Consider the following 19,641-nt stretch of genomic DNA (forward strand, 5'->3'; position numbering starts at 1 on the left):
ATTAAGAGTTACCAAAGTAGTAGGTCAATTTATGCATTTAAGAGTTTAGGGTAAAATCCTAGTCCCTTTGTACAAAGATCAAGCATCTCACAAGGGACCAGGAGTGGGGATAACAATTCTTCTCTTCCAATCTATGACTTGCAGTATTTATTTTGATTTATCTGGCAATTATGCAGAAATCTAGGCACACTAAAAATCTTATTTTTCAACACAATATCTGGATTTAAACAAATTTCCAGTTCCAATTTTCAAATAGATGCACCCACAAAAACTGAGGACACGCTACCCAATCACATCAGAATATCATAAGATTCTGTGCTTAGACATTAACCTGTAATCTTCAACTCCTTTGAACTATCAACCTACTTAAGAGCCTATGAGAAAAGTAGTAACACCCATTGCTCCTCACATAGTCATCAGTAAATCCATCAAATTAGTATGTTGGCCAAGTCCCTATAAAACCCTACATAGTACCTTGAATTGGGCCATTGCAGAGCTCTATTCCAGACTACACAGGAAACTATGCAATTCCACTGTATGGCAGGCACAGTGCATGCAGTGGAACTATATTGCTTCCTCTACATGAAGGCATTACATGGCCTAAAGGATTTCACTTTTGGTACTTGTATGCAAAAAGTGCATTTTTACTATAAACATAACCATCCCATAATAACACAATGGTGCCTATTTCCACTTGGAATTCACAGCTCTGAACCTTCTCCTGGAGTTAGGTGCCTAAGCCTTTTCTTGAAAAAAACTGAAGAGGTGTTGGCCTCCTTATGACCTTTAGCCCAGAAGGTGGGGCACTCACTAAGGATATGTGTTCAAATCTCCTTTCTGCCTGATGTGGGGCAGGGACTTTTACCTGGGTATCCTACATTGCAAGTGAGTGCCCTAAATACAGCGTTATGGGGTGTCTCTTTCTTTGTCTCCTGTTTGAAGCTATTCCACTTTGTCTGAATAATAAAATAGCCATTGGACCAGATAGTAAGAATGATCCAAGGGGTAGGGTGTTGACCTATGGTGTTGGGTACCAAGCTGAAGCCCCTGCTCCACAACAGGGAGAAGGGAGGGGGGAATTTGACCCCTGGTCTTCCACGTCCTGGGTGAATGCTTTAACAACTGAGCTAAACGTAATAAAGACAACCATTTTTTGAAAGGCCTGATCCAGTCGGTGGCTTCCAAAAACTCCTACCGAGTCAGGCCCTGCTGTAGAGATAGCCAGGGCAATGCCTACTTTGAAGATCATGCTGGAGTTCTGGCATGAGCTAGGTGTTCAAGTGTCACACACTCTTGGTATCTGTATGCGTACCCTCTGGCAGAGATTTAGGAACCATGGGGATTTTATTGATTGAAATTTAGGCACCATTGACTTCAACAAGGGCAGTATTTAACTCTTGGTCCATAGTGATATGATTAGAATCTTAATTCCTCTGTCATGCTTCCATGTCACTAAGTGTCATTACGGGATGGTTATGTTTATAGTAAAAATGCACTCTTTGGTACAAGTATGGCCTCTTTACATACAAGTACCAAAAGTGAAATCCTACTGAGGGAAAAACTTCTGGCCCTAAGATTTCTGAAGCACTGTTTTGCAGGGCTGATTTATCATGTACAAACAAAAAAATAAGCGTGCATATATACAGATTTATTTATTTATTTTACATCGATAAGATAATTCTCTCTAAATAGTGTTCTCTAAATAATGTTTATAACTCAAACTCAAAAGGTGGTGAGGTTGCCACAGAAGAGGTAGTCCAAGTTAGGACAAGTCAGCTTTCTTTGCTAGTTGCTCATTATGCTCATTTATGTTTTGAAAACCTAATGAAAAATGTTATTTTTCCTAGCACAAGTTATCCATTATCTTATGGCATTAACAAGATTAAATTATGCAGGAGTATATTCCTTCACTATCAAAGTGGAGGAACTTGTATGTTGATGCCTCCAAGAAAAGACAGTTACCTTTTCCATAACTGGTGTTCTTCAAGATGTGTTGCTGATGTCCGTTCCATATTAGGTGTGTGTGCTCGCCACACGCAACCGTGCCAGAATCTGTATCTGTAGGGGACCAGCTCTGGCGCCCCCTGAAGTGGCATCTGTATGGCGCAGTATAAGGGGTTCCGCCGGATCCCCCCACCCTCAGTTTCTTCTTGTCAGAAACTCCGACAGTGGGGAAGGAGGGCGGGTCATGGAATGGACATGAGCAACACATCTCGAAGAACACCAGTTACGGAAAAGGTAACTGTCTTTTCTTCTTTTTCGAGTGCTTGCTCATGTCCATTCCATATTAGGTGATTCCAAAACATTACCCTTAGAGGTGGGTAGGAGTTCACAGACGTGTAGATTGCAACACAGCTCTGCTGAACCCAGTGTCATCCCTGGCCTGCTGAGTGATGACATAATGAGCAGTAAACGTGCGGACAGAGGACCACGTTGCAGCTCTACAGACGTCCTGGATAGGGATGTGCACCAGGAAGGCTGCCAAAAACGCCTGAGCTCTTGTCCAGTGGGCTCTGACAATTGGCAGCTGTGGAACTCTCAGTAGGTCGTAACAGGCCCTTATGCATGAGGTGATCCAATTGGAAATCCTCTGCAAGGACACCGGATGACCCTTCATCCTATCCGCTATAGTGATGAAGAGTTGAGTCCATTTATGGAAAGGCTTGGGACATTCTAAGTAAAAAGCCAAGGTCCTCTGGACATCCAGGGTGTGAAGACGCCTCTCTTCAGTGGTCTTGTGTGGTTTGGGACAGAACACCGTGAGGAAGATGTCCTGGTACATGTGGAAGGTGGAGACCACCTTTGCCAAGAAGGGGCCGCAACTGAACTTTATCTTTGTCGAAAACAGTGTACGGCAGTTCTGAGATCAAGGCTTTAATTTCAGAGACCTGTCTCGCCAATGTCACTGCCACCAGGAACGCAACCTTCCATGACAGATGGGAAAGGGAGCAGGACTCCAGTGGTTCAAAGTGCGGGTCAGTGAGCCTAGAGAGAGGACCAAGTTAAGATCTCACTGCGTGAAGGGAGCCTGCACCTGCGGGAAAAGTCTCTTCAGCCCTCTCAAGAATCTGACCGTCATGTCATGGGAGAACACTGTCTGTCCTTGGATCAGTGGGTGAAAAGCGGAGATGGCCACAAGATGCACTCTAATAGAAGAGTGTGCCAGGCCCTGGTTCCTCAAATGGAGCAGGCAATCCAGAACAGCCTGTATGAAAGAACACGAGGGTGATATGCCCCATTCGGACGCCCAGCCTCATCCACTTGGCCAGGTAAATCAGTCTAATTGAGGGCTCCCTACTTTCCAGGAGGACCTGTTGGACTCCTTCCGAACAGGTCCGCTCCTCTGGGTTCAGCCACACAGCATCCATACCGAGAGGTGGAGGGACCCGAGGCTGGGGTGCAAGAGCTGACCGTGGACCTGCAACGGCAGGTCTGGTCGGTTGGACACGGGCCAGGGAGTGGCCGCTGACAGGCTCATGAGCATGCCGAACCAATGCTGGTAATGCCACACTGGGGTAATCATGATAACCTGCTCCCGGTCTCTCTTGATTTTTTCCAGGGTCCTGCTGATGAGTGGAATCAGAGGGAACACATACATCAGGCTCCCCAACCACCACAGGAGGAAGGCATCGGCGAGGGAGTCCTTGCTCAGACCCTGTTGAGAACAAAACTGGTGGCATTTCCTGTTCTGTCTGGTAGTGAACAGGTCCACTTGGGGAGTTCCCCACCTTTGGAAGATCATGCAGGCTACCTCTGTATGGAGTGACCACTCGTGGTGAGAGGAAAAGTCCCTGCTGAGCTAGTCTGCCAGTGTATTCCTGATGCCGGGGAAGTGACAAGCTTCTAGGTGGATTTCGTGGCTGAATCAGAAGTTCCACAGACGGAGCACCTCCTGACAGAGAGCTGGCAAGTGCACTCCCCGTACTTGTTGATGATCAAGCTGTCTTGTTTGTCAGGACTCATACCACCTTGCTCAACAGGTGGGGCAAGAAGACTCCGCACGCCAGCCAGACTGCTTGGAGCTCTTTGACGTTTATGTGTAACCATGCCTCCTCCAGGGACCCCCCCAGCCAAGGTCTGAGGCGTCCGACAGCAACTCGACGGAGTGAGGAGGGCTGTCGAATGGAACCCCTTCCAGAACTGTCCTGCAGTTGGTCCACCATTTCAGCGAGCTAAGTATAGCCTGGGGAATGGCAAAGATCTTCTCGGGACTGGGAATAGACTGTTGCCTGCCATTGTTGTAGGAGCCTGGCATGGTAGACCACATAAGTGCACACTGCCATGTGGCCCAGCAGGCACAGGCAGGCCCTGGCTGTACACAGAGGGAATGCAGAAACTTCCACAATGAGGTTTGCCATTGTGTAGAACCTTTCCAGTGGTGGGAACACTCTGGTGCTGATGGAGTCAAGAACCGCTCCGATGAACTCTATCCTCTGCACCAGCATTAACGTCAGCTTTTTGTCGTTCACCAGTAGGCCCAGAGAGCGGCGTGTGGCTTTAAGCACAGCGACATCCCTTTGGACTTGAGACTTGAACCACCCTTGACGAGCCAGTCATTGAGGTATGGGTAGATCTGGATAATCCGGCACCTGAGGTAAGCTGCCACCACCAACATGCACTTGGTAAACACCCTTGGTGCTGTTGCCAAGCCAAACAGGAGGACCATAAACTGGTAGTGGTGGAGCCCCACTGTCCTCAAAAGATCACTATGTGGAAGTATGTGTCCTTCAAGTTGAGGGTGGCATACCAGTCTTCCAGATCCAGGGAGGGGATACTAGAAGCCAGAGAGACCATGCGGAACTTTAGCTTCTGTTGGTACTCGTTGAGGTCTCACAGGTCCAGGACGAACCGCAGACCGCCCTTGGCCTTTGGGATTAAAAAGTACTGGGAATAGAACCCTTTGTTCCTGTACTCGAGAGGAACTTCTTCCACCACACCCAGCTGTAGTAACCCCTTTACCTCCTGCATGAGGAGACTCTCATGAGAGGGGTCACTGAAGAGTGACGGGGAAGGCAGGTGAGAAGAGGGGTAGAAAGGAACTGGAGAATATAACCCTATTCCACTGTGTTGAGGACCCAGCGGTCCAAAGTTATAGTGGTCCATGCCAGGAGGAAAGGGGAAAGGCAGTCGGAGAACACTGGGAAAGATGGATCCAGGGAATAGTCTGGTAGGTTGCCCTTGGGAACACCCTCAAAACAACCGGTTGGCAATCTGCTCATTACGGGTTGAGCCCGACTGGGCTGAGGATGGAGGCAGGTGGCTCAGGTGGAGCTTGTAACCCTTGTCTTGTTTATGGGGCTGGCCCTGCCGAGGCTGGCTCCCCGGCCCTGAGGCTGCTGTGGTTTGAACTTCTTACATGCTGGGGCTGGGACGTAGAGACCCAAGGTTTTCAGGGTGGTGCAAGAATCCTTGAGGCCATGCAACTTGCTGTCTTGTTTGCTCCGCAAATAGGGCCCCACCGTCGAAGTCCTGACTTCTGGGCCTTGGAGGACAACCCAGAGAGGACCAGCCAAGAGACTCACTGTGTGGAGACAGAGGAAGCCATGGTGCAGGTAGCAGCATTCGACGCCACCTGGAGGGCCGCCCTGGCCGCAGTCGTGCCCTCATTGAGGACTGCTCGGAACTCCTTCTTGGAAGCCTTGGGGAGCAACCCTTTGAACTTGGCCCTGGCTTGCCACTTAAAGTCATATCAGCCAATGAAGACTTGGTGGTTGGCCACTCTCAGCTGAAGGCTGGAAGACGAATAAACCTTACATCCAAAAGAGATCCAGCCTCCTCGAGTCTTTATTTTTGGGGGCGGCCCCAGGTTGTCCTTGTCTCTCCTTGTGGTTAACCGCCTCAACCACAAGGGAATTACGGGGCTGGGTGGGAGTACAAGTACTCGTGCCCTTTGGTCAGCACGAAGTACTTGTGTTCGGTCCTTTTAAAGATAGGGACCTGGGAAGAGGGGGTCTGTCACAAGGTATTAATGATTTTGGAAACCCCTTCATGAAAGGATAGAGCCACCCTGGCAGGAGCTGAGGACATCGAACAGAGTCTGAGGGCTCTTCAAATTCCTCTGCCTGAAGCCCCAGGTTAGAAGCAACCCTCTTCAAAAATTCCTGGTGCGCTTTGGCGTCATCCTGAGGAACTGGGTGATGGGGCTCCCGTTATAGCCTCGTCCAGCAACGACAAGGACGATGCCAGTACCATGGCAACCTCCACGTCCATTGGTAGTCCAGCAGCTTGCTCCCCTGGGTCCTCCTGGGTCCCCCTCTCCAAGCACAGGAGAGGGACGGGATACCGAGGCTGCTGGCCTTTCCGAGGCTCCCAACACCGATAGGGCAGCCTGGGAAGGTTGGGTGAACCCCCGTGGGTTCCATGGATACCATGGTGCCGGCCACTGCGCTTGGGGCCGTGGGACAGATTTCGGTGCCAATAATGTAGATGGCACTGCCGGTACCAGAGCTTATCCGCAGGCAGGAGACCTTGCTCCGAGCCGGAGCTACCAGTGGAGCGATTGGTACCGGACAATCAGGATTGGGCTGAACGGTGGTTCTTGTCCAACCGGAACCAGTCACTGCGTCCTAAAGTCGACCTGTCCGAGCGAGACTGTCTCTGTTGGGCTCCCGGGGAGCAACGGCGTTTGGAGGATCTACGTCGGATACCCGACGAGCCATGCCTCACACTACTCGACCGGTATGTCTAACAGGACCAGGAGCTATTACGGGCCAGTTGCCAGGAGTATCGTCCTCAGTAGGGCAGCCTCTTTCTTGGAGCCAGGCAACGACGGCCCAGTGATCGGTGATCCCTGGTGTCTGATCAGTGCCTCAGAGTATCTGCGCCAATCTACCGGCGAGGTACACCTTGAGTCCCTCGATCGGTGCCCCCAGTAGGGGGGACCGAAGAGGGCTCCACTAAGCCTGCCTCTTCAGTCCTGAGGTGTGACGGCTTCGGGCGAGCGAATGAAGGCAGGATATCCCTCTCGATGGGGATCGGTATTGCTGAGGCAGAAACACATGCATGTGTCCCAACGCAGGTTTTCGCCGAGAGGGATACCATGGGAGCCGGTGTGGGCAGCACCAGGAGCGTCAGGATCTCTTGAGCTGCTATAACAGCTTTGGGCATCGATGAGACCTGAAGCTAGCTAGGGCCTGCACCGCTATCCGGGCTCGCAGGCAAAGCATGGGATGGGCTGCACTGCTCGACTTGAGCTGGGGCCTGACTTCTGGAATGGTGGTTGAATTATGAAGGGACATATGAATCTTTAGCACATCTGGCATGTAAATATCTTGCAACGCTAGCTACAACTGTGCTATACGAACACCTGTTCTCACTTTCAGGTGACACTGTAAACAAGCGGGCAGTATTATCTCCTGCAAATGTAAACAAATTTGTTTGTCTGAGCAATTGGCTGAACAAGAAGTAGGACTTAGTGGACTTGTAGGCTCTGAAGTTTGATATTGTTTTGGTTTTATGTGCAGTTATGTAACAACAACAAAAATCTACATTTTTAAGTTGCACTTTCACAAAGATTGCACTATGGTATTTTTAGGAGGTGAATTGAAAAAACTATTGTTTTTTTACAGTGAAAATACTTGTAATAAAAAATATAAAGTGATCATTGTACACTTTGTATTCTGTGTTGTAATTTAAATCAATATATTTGAAAATGTAGAAAACATCCAAAAATATTTAAATAAATGATATTCTATTATTGTTTAACAGTGCAATTAATCACCATTAATTTTTTAATCGGTTGACAGCTCTACTTAATCTCTTTACTTCAGTTTCTCCTTCAGTAAAATGAGGACACCACTACTTACAATTGCCTACGCCAAAAGGGTGTTGTGAAGATTACTTTTACAAAAAGTTAATTTTGCATTTACAAAATTCTATAGCACTGATATAATTCAAACAGGAAAAACAAAGAATAGCTTTTGCAAAGCAGATGGTTGCTGCAGAGGCCAATAGAGCTTCAAGTGTTTTATCTTTACAATTTTCTGGGGGATGACAGAATGCTTAACAAGCATGACAACTACAGCATCCACTTTTGGTAATTTGGCAGTCAGCATTTAACTTTAGTACAGTATAGATTTTTTGTGCTTGTTTAATGAGAGATATTACCACTCCAATTTGAAAACATCTTCCAAGAGGGAATGAAAGAAAATCCATAGTTCCTTTCTGAAGGAAGGAGGGAAGTAATATTTTAGTAGTCATACTAAAATGATCGCAAAAAGAAAAGGAGTACTTATGGCACCTTAGAGACTAACCAATTTATTGAGCATAAGCTTTCGTGAGCTACAGCTCACTTCATCGGATGATCTAAATGATCTCATTTGCAAGATGGAAATTCTTGCAGAAGATAAACTGTGACAAAAGGAACTTTTGTTGGCAACATAGAGATTCTGTCTCTTTCCTTGCATGGCTAAAAGGTGGGTAAAAAAAAAAACAAAACACAAGATACTTTCACTCCTTGTTTGTTTTTCCTTCAGCAGTTTGTCTCCCACACTGTCAGGAAAAGGGATCTTAGGCAGCGAATTAAATAGGAGCACTGGTTCTGCATGATTAAACATGGCAACATTTTCAGCACAATGGGATTAACATCATCCCCAACAGATAAACGTTTGCCTTAGCCATACAGATCATGGGCCCTTTGTCTCCTGAGCAAAAATGTCAATGAAGCTACCAGAGGAAATAGGGGAAAGCCTCACATCAACTACTCCTGCAACATCCACCTTGTGACTGAAGAAAGCATGTATCACGCTAAGAACATAAGAATGGCCCTACTGGGTCAGACCAAAGGTCCATCCAGCCCAGTCTCCTGTCTTCCAACAGTGGCCAGTGCCAGGTGCCCCAGAAGGAATGAACAGAACAGGTAACCATCAAGTGATCCATCCCGTCGCTCATTCCCAGCTTCTGGCAAACAGAGGCTAGGGACACCATTCCTGCCCATCCTGGCTAATACCCATAGATGGACAGTGATTCTTGAGCAGATGGTCATATTTATAGGTAAAGCAAACAGATGTTTATATTTTTCCACTGGAAAAATATCTGAACTGTTATCTCCAACCCAGGGACCACTCACGTGGGTATGTTATTGAGCCAGCTCCCCTTTTTGCCAGGTTAATGGCAATTAAGAAGGCCTTACAGAACACAATCCAAACTCAGAACTGATGGACTGTCAGCTAGAGGAGATATGGGCCTATTCCTTCCTGATGATTTATTCAGGATATGATGGCCTAACTGTTCACTTGAATCAAAACCGGTTTGTGGGATATCAAGACTCTAAAAGACGCTCAGTGCACAGAGCACTGTCCCCATCTTCAAACAAGCATTTAAGGACATTTTTCAGGAGACTCCAAACTCTTGTAGGTTCTTTATTCCTGATAATGATGTGGGAGGAGGAAAGAATCCAGCTTCACTGTGAAGAGGCCAAGTTGAGTTTCTAGGGCTAGCAATTACAAAAAAAAAAAAAAACATTTTTATGTGTAGACTCAGCAATTCTTATATGAATAGAATTCTTATCTCAATGCAGCCAACCACAGAGGAATACACACTGTTGTTTTTTCAGGAAAAAAAAAATCACTTCCCCTCCCCTCAAGTAGATTTCTTTAAAATCCTCTCGACAAAAACCACTTATATTGACATCTTAAAAAATGAATAAAAGATCATTTTCAATTAAGATACAAATGTTTGTAGACTAATTTGTTCTATATAACAGACTAATTTTTGAATATGAGCTTATGCTTTAACATTAGATATTCCAGAAATTCAAAGTAGGAAAATGAAACTAAATAGTTAGCAGTTGCTGAATATGAAGGCCAAATGCAATTCAGACTGTCCATTTTATATAGGACTGGTTCCAAACATCCGGCTTTGGAGTAACAAGAAGCCATATCGGTCCTCGAGTGGTAGAACTGTTTCTGGAATCAGATCCTGATTATTAAGTACAAGATGCAAGATAGCTCAGCAGCATAAGTTAAAATCTTTGAGGAAAAGATGCTACTAATCAATGAAAGAACACTGCAGAAAACTTAAAGAGATAACTCTGTTTACATGCACATGCACACACAATCGCTATACAGTTGTGCATGATACTTTTTGATGGAGCAGTACTGAAGTGTGAGAGAGGGAGAAAACAAGAAATCCTCTGTGTTCTCTACTTCAGTCCTCCAAGTCAATGCAAGTCAGGCATATTTATTTTGGATCTTGGGGAAATGGGACTGGCAGTTTCCAGCGCTGATCCTTCCTTCTTAGACTATAATCTGTGATTTGTCCTGGTGATGTACTTACCATGCTAATACTATTCTACCCTTTACTTTCAAAAGTAAACTTTTGTGAAGTGGGAAAGAAATAAATCCTTACAAAAATGTGTTTACTAACTGATCTGCTTATCTTGTGACAACTACACTAGAATAAATGCACACAGAGTGTCAAAAAAAAAAAAAAAGAAACCTCATGCAACTTTTCATCGTGGCAGGTAAAGACGTGAAAGCCACTGCCAGATGCTTCAGTCCCAGCTTATCCCACAGGAGCTGTCACAGGCAAGTGTGGTGAAATCTACAGAAGAAAAATCCCAATTAAATAAGGCAATTATAAAAGTATAATTTTATACTGTAACTGTTGTACTTTCACCCAAATCACTTTTGTAGTTTAAGATTTGTAATTTTCCAAGCAATGATATTCATGTTACATAACAATAGCAATTGAGTAACCAGATCTTTTTCAAAATTTAGCAACATTTACTAGTAGAAGTTGTATCTGGGTAAAAACAAAAGGACTAAAAATATCGTATTATTGGCTTGTTTGACTGTAGTGGGGTAGACACCTACTCCTACCCTGAGGGGCTTAGAACAGCCCAGGAGAGGGCTGTGGCTGGGGCAAGCAGCCCAGGCTGAGTAGGGAAGTAGGCTCAGCTGGGGCCATGCCCCAATTTGGGCTCAGCTGGCCTTATAAGTAGGCAGTGAGCCAGGAGCTGAGTCACTCTCTCTCTTGTCTTTGGACAGGGAGGGACCTGGCTGCAGGGAGCAGAGAGTACCTAGATTGGAGCAGGGCTGAAGAAAGGCCAAGGGAGCTGGGGAGCTCCGGCCGGGAAAATCCCAGACCGTGGCCTAGTAGAAGGCCAGGCAGGTACTGGGGTTGCAAAGAGGGCAGCCCACGGGTAGGCCGAGGCAGCATGTCCAAACTCCTCCTTGCCAGTGATGAGTGGCTTTTACACTGCAGTCTGCCCCCGATACAAGGGGCTAGTTGGTGACTGGCAGCAGCCTTACACTGAGAGAAGGTGAGGATAGTGGGTAGGAACCCTGAGAGACAGTGGGTGTACTACCAGGAGCAGCCATCCAAGAGACAAGGGACACTGGGTCTGGGAGGGACACGGGGCCAGCAATAAGGTGGATCACCAGCCTGCAGAGGGCGCTCCAGAGCCTGGTGAGCTAATTCCTGACTAAGACCAGCTGGAGGTGCCGCAGGGGTGAGCTGGCTGCCTTACACTGACTCACTATGCTAATTGCCAGATGTGATAACACAATGGCAATACAAAATGAAATGTACAATTGCAGTGTGTGTAATAAGAAACCAAGGAAATCCTAGGTTACAATCAATTCTACAGAGAGACTTGAAGAATTAGGAAGACAGTGATGGGTTTTCTCAAGAATCTGACTGAATTTTTCTTTTTTAAATTAAGTCACATGGACTGCAGTCTCCAAACCAAGGACTGCTCTTCTCTGCTTAACAAGTTACAAGTGTCATTGAACTCCTTTTTTAAAATAGTTTAAGACAATCATGCTGAAAGTTTATTCTATTTTTACTGTAACTCAGATTCTTCTCAATTCTCATGTTTCTCTACTCTAGCACCAGTTTTGGTGAGTCTACTGGGGCATGACAATGGCAAGGGACAAGATGATTCAGCCGAGTTGCAAATTATAGGCAGCGAACTCTCAAGGACTCCTGGTGTTAGTTTCAATGGTGCCTATTACAATGGGGTCCTGATGCTTCATGCAGGTCCTTAGCTAGAATCACCACAGAAATAATGATGAAGGTTGGTTGTTTTTAAACATACCATTCATCCCTGTTTAAGGGTTAACAAAAGAGCTGAGCACTGACTAAGAAAATTGTGAGGGAATTCTGAATTCATTTGGAGTGAATGCTACACTTCTGTGGAATAAAAAGTTTCATTCAACTGTTTTAAAGAACTAGAACAATGAAATCCCAGTAGTTGTCACTGGAATCTTTCTTTGTCACTAAAAAACTAACAAAATAGTAAGAGCCTTAGACAGTAAAAATTGTATCCCCTCCTCTTCAGTACCTCATCTTGAGTAGTTTTAAAGAAAATCCTATAGCAGTTTGTTGAATCCCTAGGTCTTCAAACATTGGGACAGATTCTCAGCTGGAGTAAATTGACTTCAGTGGAGCTATACCAATTACGTCAGTCAATAATCTGAGTCACTGAATTATGTTCCCAATTATTCAAACTGAAGTGGGATGCCAGGCCTATTTGTTTAACGTAAAGTTGGTCACAAATTTTCTGACTGAGTTTTTCCATTGGAAAATGCCAATTCAACAAAATTTGAATGTTCTGCAGAAACACATTGATTTCATCAGATCTTCCGATGTAAACCAGGTTGGTTTCCCAAGAAAACCTGTCTGGCTTTCTGACAGCTTGCCTGCCTTGCAAGCTGCCACAAACCCCAGCAACTCTGGCTCAAGCTAGGGCTGTCATAGCTTCTAGACTCCATGCCATAGAGAAACCGAACAGTCCTGCACCAATGGGAGCCCTGTCTGGAGCCAGGGATCTCTGGTCTGCCAGGTCTGCAACAGGGAGCCTAGAAGTACAGCTACCACGTCTCTGGGGAGCCTCATCAATTTTGTTTTGGCGCATTTAAACAAAAAACTGTTTATATTTTTCTAAATCAACCTTTAGAATTCCCATTCTATGAGAAAATTTAAAATTGAGGTTTCTTTTGAGGGCAAATTTTTTAAAGAAATTTTGGAAGTATTAATACCCTTTTACAAGGCACTGGTAAGACCTCCTCTGGAATACTCTGTACAATTGTGGCCCCCTTTGTTCAAGAAAGATGAATTCACACTGGAACCGGCGCAAAGAAAGGTTTCTAGGATGATCAGAGAAATGGAGAGCCTATCTTATGAGAGGAGACTAAAAGAACTTGGCTTGTTTAGCTTCGCAAAACAAAGGCTGAGATGGGATATGAATGCGTTCTATAAATAGATCAGGGAGGAAGAAGAGCTATTTAAGGTAAAGGAAAATGACAAGAACAAATGAGGTGAACTGGCCATGAATAAATTTAGGCTTGAAATTAAAACATTTAGAACCATCAGTGGGATAAGGTTGTGGAACAGCATCCCAATAGGAGTTGTGGGTAAACAATCTAACTAGTTTTAAGATACAGCTTGCAAAAATTATGAATGGGATTGTATGATGGGCTTGGCGACCTTGGTCTCTTCTGGTTCTACATGTTATGTTCTTAAAAATATCATGCTTCAGGGCTTCAGCTGGTCCCCTGTAAGGGTCAGGAAGGATTCACTCCCCACAATGTATTCTGGTTTGTTTGTTTTTTTCTTCCTTCATCTGTAACATTAGGGATGGCCATGGCTGGAATGGGATAATAGACAAAATGGGCCAGTGCTCCAAGAATTCTCAGTACCATCTCATTCTCAGGTGCGCGGCTGGTGGGTCTTGCTCACATGTTCAGGACCTAACTGACTGCCATATCTGGCATCTGGAAGGAATTCTTCACCAGGTCAGAATGGCAAGGGCCTCAGGGAGGTTCACCTTCCTCTGTAGCATGGAGTGCAGGTTCCTTTCCAGGACAATCTGGGTTTATCTCACTTAGTCAATTCCATGCTATTGCAGAGATCTTGGGCATTGGTGCACCTCCATCCCTCTTGTTCTCTGCCTGTGGCATAGAAGAGTTTAGTCTCCTGAGGACTGTAATACTTCAGACAAGTATTGGGCTTGATGGTCTTGGCTGGGTGGTCTTTAGTAGTCTGTAATATACAGGTCAGGCTGGATGATCTGGTGGTCCCTTCTGGCCTTATATTCTATGACTCTAGGTATGATGACCTGTTTTGACTAAGTAATGTAGATATTACACAAGGAGTAGAGAGATTTGGGTGGAATACAAAGGAAACAAAAGTCCTTTAGAGCTCAACATGCCAAATTGGATTTAAAAATATTTACTGTTTCAGGCACTTGCCGTAACAGCTATGATTTGCCTTACAATGCAACAGGATTGATCCCCAGTGAAGACTACAGGTGTCATTGAAGACATACATTTGGTCTCCACTATCTTTATTACCACTGATTATGCACAAGATGGGGACCAAAAAGAAAACAGCATCACTGTCAAAACTTAAGGGGAATTCATAAACTATTAGACAAAATATTTTTACTTTAGACACTGAAATTAGCGAGACATGATCAGCATGGAATCCCATATATTTTAGTTTACATGCCACTTTTCAGGGTAGACCAGAATTTAAACACTGTTTACCTTTAAAAGTCAGGCCAGGATAGCCATAGGAGTTTTGCCTACTCTACAGTTTTGCGAGCATAGCTATGCTGGGAAGGACATAGCTCCGCCCGCAAAACTTCTAAGTGTAGACCAGGCCCAAGAAACATGTAGATTTTTCATCATTGTCCTACATCTAGTGTAGTTGTTCAGACAGAACAGAGTGAGAGAGAAACACTACCATGACGACTTGGTAGCATTTACCACCCACTTTACCCTGGGGTAAAATGGCTGCAGATACAGAACAATTATGAAGTAGGTGTAATTACTGAAGACTTTGCCAATATAGACATTACATCAACAGTTAGAAATTATGAAATTTCACATTGACAAACTAAAATCAAAAGGGTTTCTCCCCTCTTCCTTTTTAGCAGGATAAACCTTTTAAAATGCAATTTTAAAAAAAAAAAATTATTTGAAGGAACATATTTTCAAAATCAGGACATCAAGTACATTTCACAGATGCGTATACAAAAAAGGTATATATCCAATATGATTTGAACACAAACGTAAAGTATTCAGTTCATCTATACTATGTTACTTTACACCTGAAGAGAACTGCCCCCACAAAATCTGAGTTCATAAAACGCATTGTAACGTAATAAAAATACTCATCGTTCATGGTCACCTACAAAGTCATGAAAGTCAAGAGGTTTGAAACAATATTAACCACATGCATGCAGATTGTCAAGGAGCCAGTGAGGCAACAATCAAAATTAGCTTTTACACATTCCCCCTCAAATCTTTCAGTCCATGGACACGAAGGAAATATTTCCAGCTACTGCTGAGGAAGAGTTTGTAATGCATAATTATTACTTTTAGTAAACATGAAGTTTTTATTTATTATCCCTTTAGGTAAATACTGATTCTTGCTTTAAACTTTACATTTGTAATCAATTTAGTCAGCAAATTTACACATTTTCCCTGTTTGGGAATCTGTAAACACTGTTACAAATTAGTTCATTAGCCATATCTGTGGAAATTATTATTTTGTACAAAAGAATTTCAGCTTATGGGTGGCTTACTGTTCGCTGAAAGTACTCAATGTTCTAGATGTTATCACTGGTTACCTAACTCACATCATTTTGTCTCTGTACCCTTATTAGATGACCTAACACAAACCCACAGAAAGATTTCAAGATGGCCACACAAGTACAATTTTGGTTCCAATATACATTTGCATGAATATTCATAAAGCTTTCAAATTCAGTGAACCTTGCAAACAAAAATTAATTTGCTTTTTATGAACGTTGACAGAAAGCAAAGAAAAGGGGTTGAGAGTATAGGTTTTATTTGAAAGAGCATCTGAATTTTTTTTTTGATTTATTCACCTAGATCTATTTTTAAATAATTAACCAAGTCAATATAAACACTTGTAATACACAAATTTAAATCTAAAAAAGTTTGTCTTTACTAGTTTCCACCTGCATTTTCACTGCCTCCTTTAAGTAGTGACCTACTGCAGCATTTCATTCTACTACATTTCCGCTGAAATCCCCCATTCTAGCTGCTAGCCAAAACATTTTAGTTAATTTCCAGCAAGTATTTATTACCAAGAGGTGATGCAGTGATAGACAAGATATACTATTTAAGTCATGATTTATATTAGCAACACCATATTTAATTTGATTACTTTGATACTTCACTGAAATCCATTTTACTTAAGCTTAATTATTAAATTCACATATTAAGAATACCACATTAAGAAGTTTCAGCACAATATTTTAATACTTGGAAATTATTCTTCTAAGTGGACAGACACTTGAAAAAATTGAGTTTGACATTTTGAGATGGGATAGAGATTGAGTGATTGTAGTCACGTGTCAGCCACTTAAGTTTTTGGGGAGAGGGGAAGCAAACTGCACTGGGTATACTTTCCCAGTGTTTTAAGGTATAACCAACATTGCATTTGCTAATGCGATTCTTAAACAAACCAACCAATTTCAGCCAACATGCAGTGAAATTTACTGTTTTACTGAACTTTTCAAAATGTATTAGTCTAATTCCTGGTTTTAAATTCCTCTTTTTGGACTTAAAATACATTCTTGCTTAGTTCACAGTTTATTGTCTTTGTGGTAAAATTCTCATATGCTCTCTCTTTTCTAGTCACTACATACAAGTAGGAAACAGATACAAAAGTGACTTATTTTACCAGGGAAATTGCTCTAAATACACTGAGGTAAAAAGGGCCTCTAGTATGATGGATGTCCTCTGGAAATAATCTTTTCTTCAAACTACCCAGGTCTGGGCTGATGCCCAGTCTTGAAATATGAACTAAAGCTGTATTTTTAAAAAGACTTCCGCATAACTGTTTAAAAAATGTTTTCTTATTAAAAAGAACCGAACAACGTCAAAACATTTCACTGATACACACAGCAAGATCTCCCTCCCCAGGAAATGGGAGAAAGTATTTAGTCACTGTCCTTGAATGATGGCCGGGGCACAGGGTCCGTTTTTCTGAATTCTGCCGCAAGCACACCCTTACAGAAGTGAAAGGAAATTGAAGGCAAGGAGCCGAGAAGATCTCGGAACTAGAAGCCGGGGTTCAGTTACCCTCTCTAGCGGTGGAGACAAACTACGCTTGTCTCCACCGCTAGAGAGGGTAACTGAACCCCGGTCCCTCCGCTTCCCACCGTGCCCCGGCTGCCCAACGATCTTTTACCCTGCAATCGCTTAAAAGGTCTGTGCGCCTCAGCCACTGACCTTACCTGCGGCCCTCTTCCGAGGAGCCCACTCGCGTTCCCACACACACCCCCGCGAAGTCTGGCAAGCAGCTCCCACAACTGCCATTCATGTAATGGAGATCGGGGTTAACAGCGGCTCTAAGCTAGGCAGCGTCTCCGTAGCAACGGAAAATCTGCTTTGTGACGCGTTCACACGCGCCCGCTTCCCTCCTGTCCCTAGCCCCCACCCCACCTGTGACCCAGACAAAGGCAGCTGGTCTTCCTTACACGTAGCTGCTGCAAGTTGTGCTGGTGCTAAGGTCTATCCAATTGTCTTCAGAGGAGTCCTAGCGCCCACCCCCGACTCCGATCCCCTCAGTCATTTCCCTGTAATTTCTAGAATGCTGGCATTAGCTCCCGGATCCTTTACGTACAGGAACCCCCCTTTCTCTCTCTCCTCCTCATGGCTTGTGCTCTGCGTGGTGCCTCCATTAACAAATTACAAACAGAGACAGTTATTTCAGAACCTGAGGGTAATAAATGCCTCCCTGAAACACAGAAAAACCAATTCACGGCTTCAAACAAAACATTAAAACACCGCTTTAAAATTAATTCCCCAACTGAGCGAGTTTGGGACAGGTCTGCTGTTGTTTACAGGCTTGAAGCTTCTGTCAGTGTTGCAACATACCCTAAGCTATCATCAAGCTTAGGAAGTGGGAAGACTGCCAAAGTCACTTCCAATCAACAATAAATACTTAAAACAATTCTATCTGACCATACGTAGGCTATTCAGATTTAACAAAAACCCTTCAGTAAGGGGAGCTCGCTCTGAAGAGCGGGAAAGTATATTGTAGCGACAACTGAGAAAGTGATCTGCAGTCAAGAAGCTACAGGGCTTTCACAATCCTTGCCAACTGGATACCCTGATCCTCATAACGGAAATTTCTCTGCACCCTCCTCAACCCCTACTTTCTCATTGTAAGAGCTGAACTAAATACAGGGTTAGAAGACTTTCTACCCCTCCCCAACACCCTGTGCATGTGTGTGAAACTATTAGTTCACCTTGGAAAAAGGTACATACAAAGGACAAAAGTCACTACACATTTCAGACTTGTTTTTCCTAAAGACATTAAAGCAAGTCTTGCACAGATACTCTGCTTAGTTGAGGACATTTAAAGAACAATCATATTTACTCATTTTGATGCAAGATTAATGTCTGTACCTGCATGTATATTTCAGCAATTAAATATTAAAATTAAAAAAAATCACTAAAAACAGCACTCTTATCTCATGATCCCTACTTTCATGATTCAGCCCAATCAACTGCTGCAGGTGCCAATGAAGCTATTTCTAACTCAGCCCTTCCATCAGATCTCATACAGAGAGAGGCAACGAAAGAGGGGACTGGTAGAATCATTATGGGAATACCAAAAGCTAGTACCACCACTGGGATCTTGGTGACAGATGCAGCTAACCTGATTATGTGCTGTAGCGGGGGAAAAAATTAAACAAAAAGATCAGGAAGTTCTATACCAAACAATTGTCAAGAAAACAAATCTTTGCATTAAGTGTTTACTTTCACACAGAAATATATTAAAAGCTCTGCTAAAGTGCAGATCCTCTAACCAAGGAAATAGAACAATTTGTTCAAAAACAAAACAGTCAATCAACATTTCTCAATTTCAAGGTTTCATTCTCTGTTTTTTATTAATGTATTGATTACAAGAAAATAAAGTGGTTTTACGTGACCAGAAAACCCAGGCTAACAGTTATATATGGCAGTTTGATTTCTACTCACACTCCAGTGATTAAGCTGTTTTTGGAACCTTCATGTATGCCAGCTGCACTAGAAAATTTCTCACTATTGTGTAAAAAGGGCACAGGCATTTTTTACTATCAGAAGAACTACTAGACACAATGACAGAAACAAATGCACCCTTAGGGACATACAAAATGCCATACTAGATCAGATCCCAAGTCCATCCAGTCACCTGTGTCTAACAGTGACCTGTTCCATATGATTCAGAGAATAATACCTAGCTCTTACATAGCACTTTTCCTCCATAGATCTCAAGTGCTTCACAATTTTTAGTGTGTTTATCCTCATAATTTCCAGTAAGGTATGTAAGTATTATTAATCCCATATTACAGATGGGGAACTGAGGCACTGGGAAGCTAAGTAATTTGACCAAGGTCACAACAGAAGTTTGTGGCAAAGCAGGAAACTGAACTCAGGTCACCTAACTGCTAGGCTTGTGGGCTAACCACTGGACTATCTTTCCTCAGAGATAAGAACCATGCAGCAGGTAATTGTGGGATAATATGTTCTCTATATTGGCTCTTATCCTGATCTCTAATCACTAAAGACTGGCTTAAGGGTGTCATGTTATGAGACAGGGAGAACAGAAGCCCTTGATCTACTTTCTCTAGTTTATATACTTTTATCATGTTCCACTCTGATTGGTCTC

The 19,641-nt window shown here is 43.7% G+C and overlaps 1 protein-coding gene and 1 long non-coding RNA gene across 9 annotated transcripts in view; one reads left to right on the forward strand and one right to left on the reverse strand.

The window, feature by feature from the left end:
• The window catches only part of LOC144270464 (uncharacterized), a 31,104-nt gene extending 23,534 nt beyond the window's left edge, over window positions 1-7,570 (forward strand). Inside the window, exons 5-6 of one of the 3 annotated variants that reach the window (XR_013347160.1) lie at window positions 2,885-3,906; window positions 3,981-7,570. This is a non-coding gene — a long non-coding RNA (uncharacterized LOC144270464). Of the gene's footprint in view, window positions 1-2,884 lie in introns of all 3 variants that reach the window. The other 2 variants (XR_013347161.1, XR_013347159.1) reach the window with 2 other exon arrangements.
• Window positions 1-19,641, reverse strand: part of ACSL3 (acyl-CoA synthetase long chain family member 3) — a 109,048-nt gene that overhangs the window by 61,843 nt on the left and 27,564 nt on the right. The window contains exon 3 of one of the 6 annotated variants that reach the window (XM_077826944.1): window positions 10,438-10,542. The exons of the other annotated variants lie outside the window; for them this stretch is intronic. The gene's annotated coding sequence lies outside the window, so the exon portion shown is untranslated. The remainder of the gene's footprint in view (window positions 1-10,437; window positions 10,543-19,641) is intronic. 6 annotated transcript variants of the gene reach the window in all.

Source organism: Eretmochelys imbricata, chromosome 9 (genome assembly GCF_965152235.1).
Source record: "Eretmochelys imbricata isolate rEreImb1 chromosome 9, rEreImb1.hap1, whole genome shotgun sequence".
Classification (NCBI taxonomy): Eukaryota; Metazoa; Chordata; order Testudines; family Cheloniidae; genus Eretmochelys; species Eretmochelys imbricata.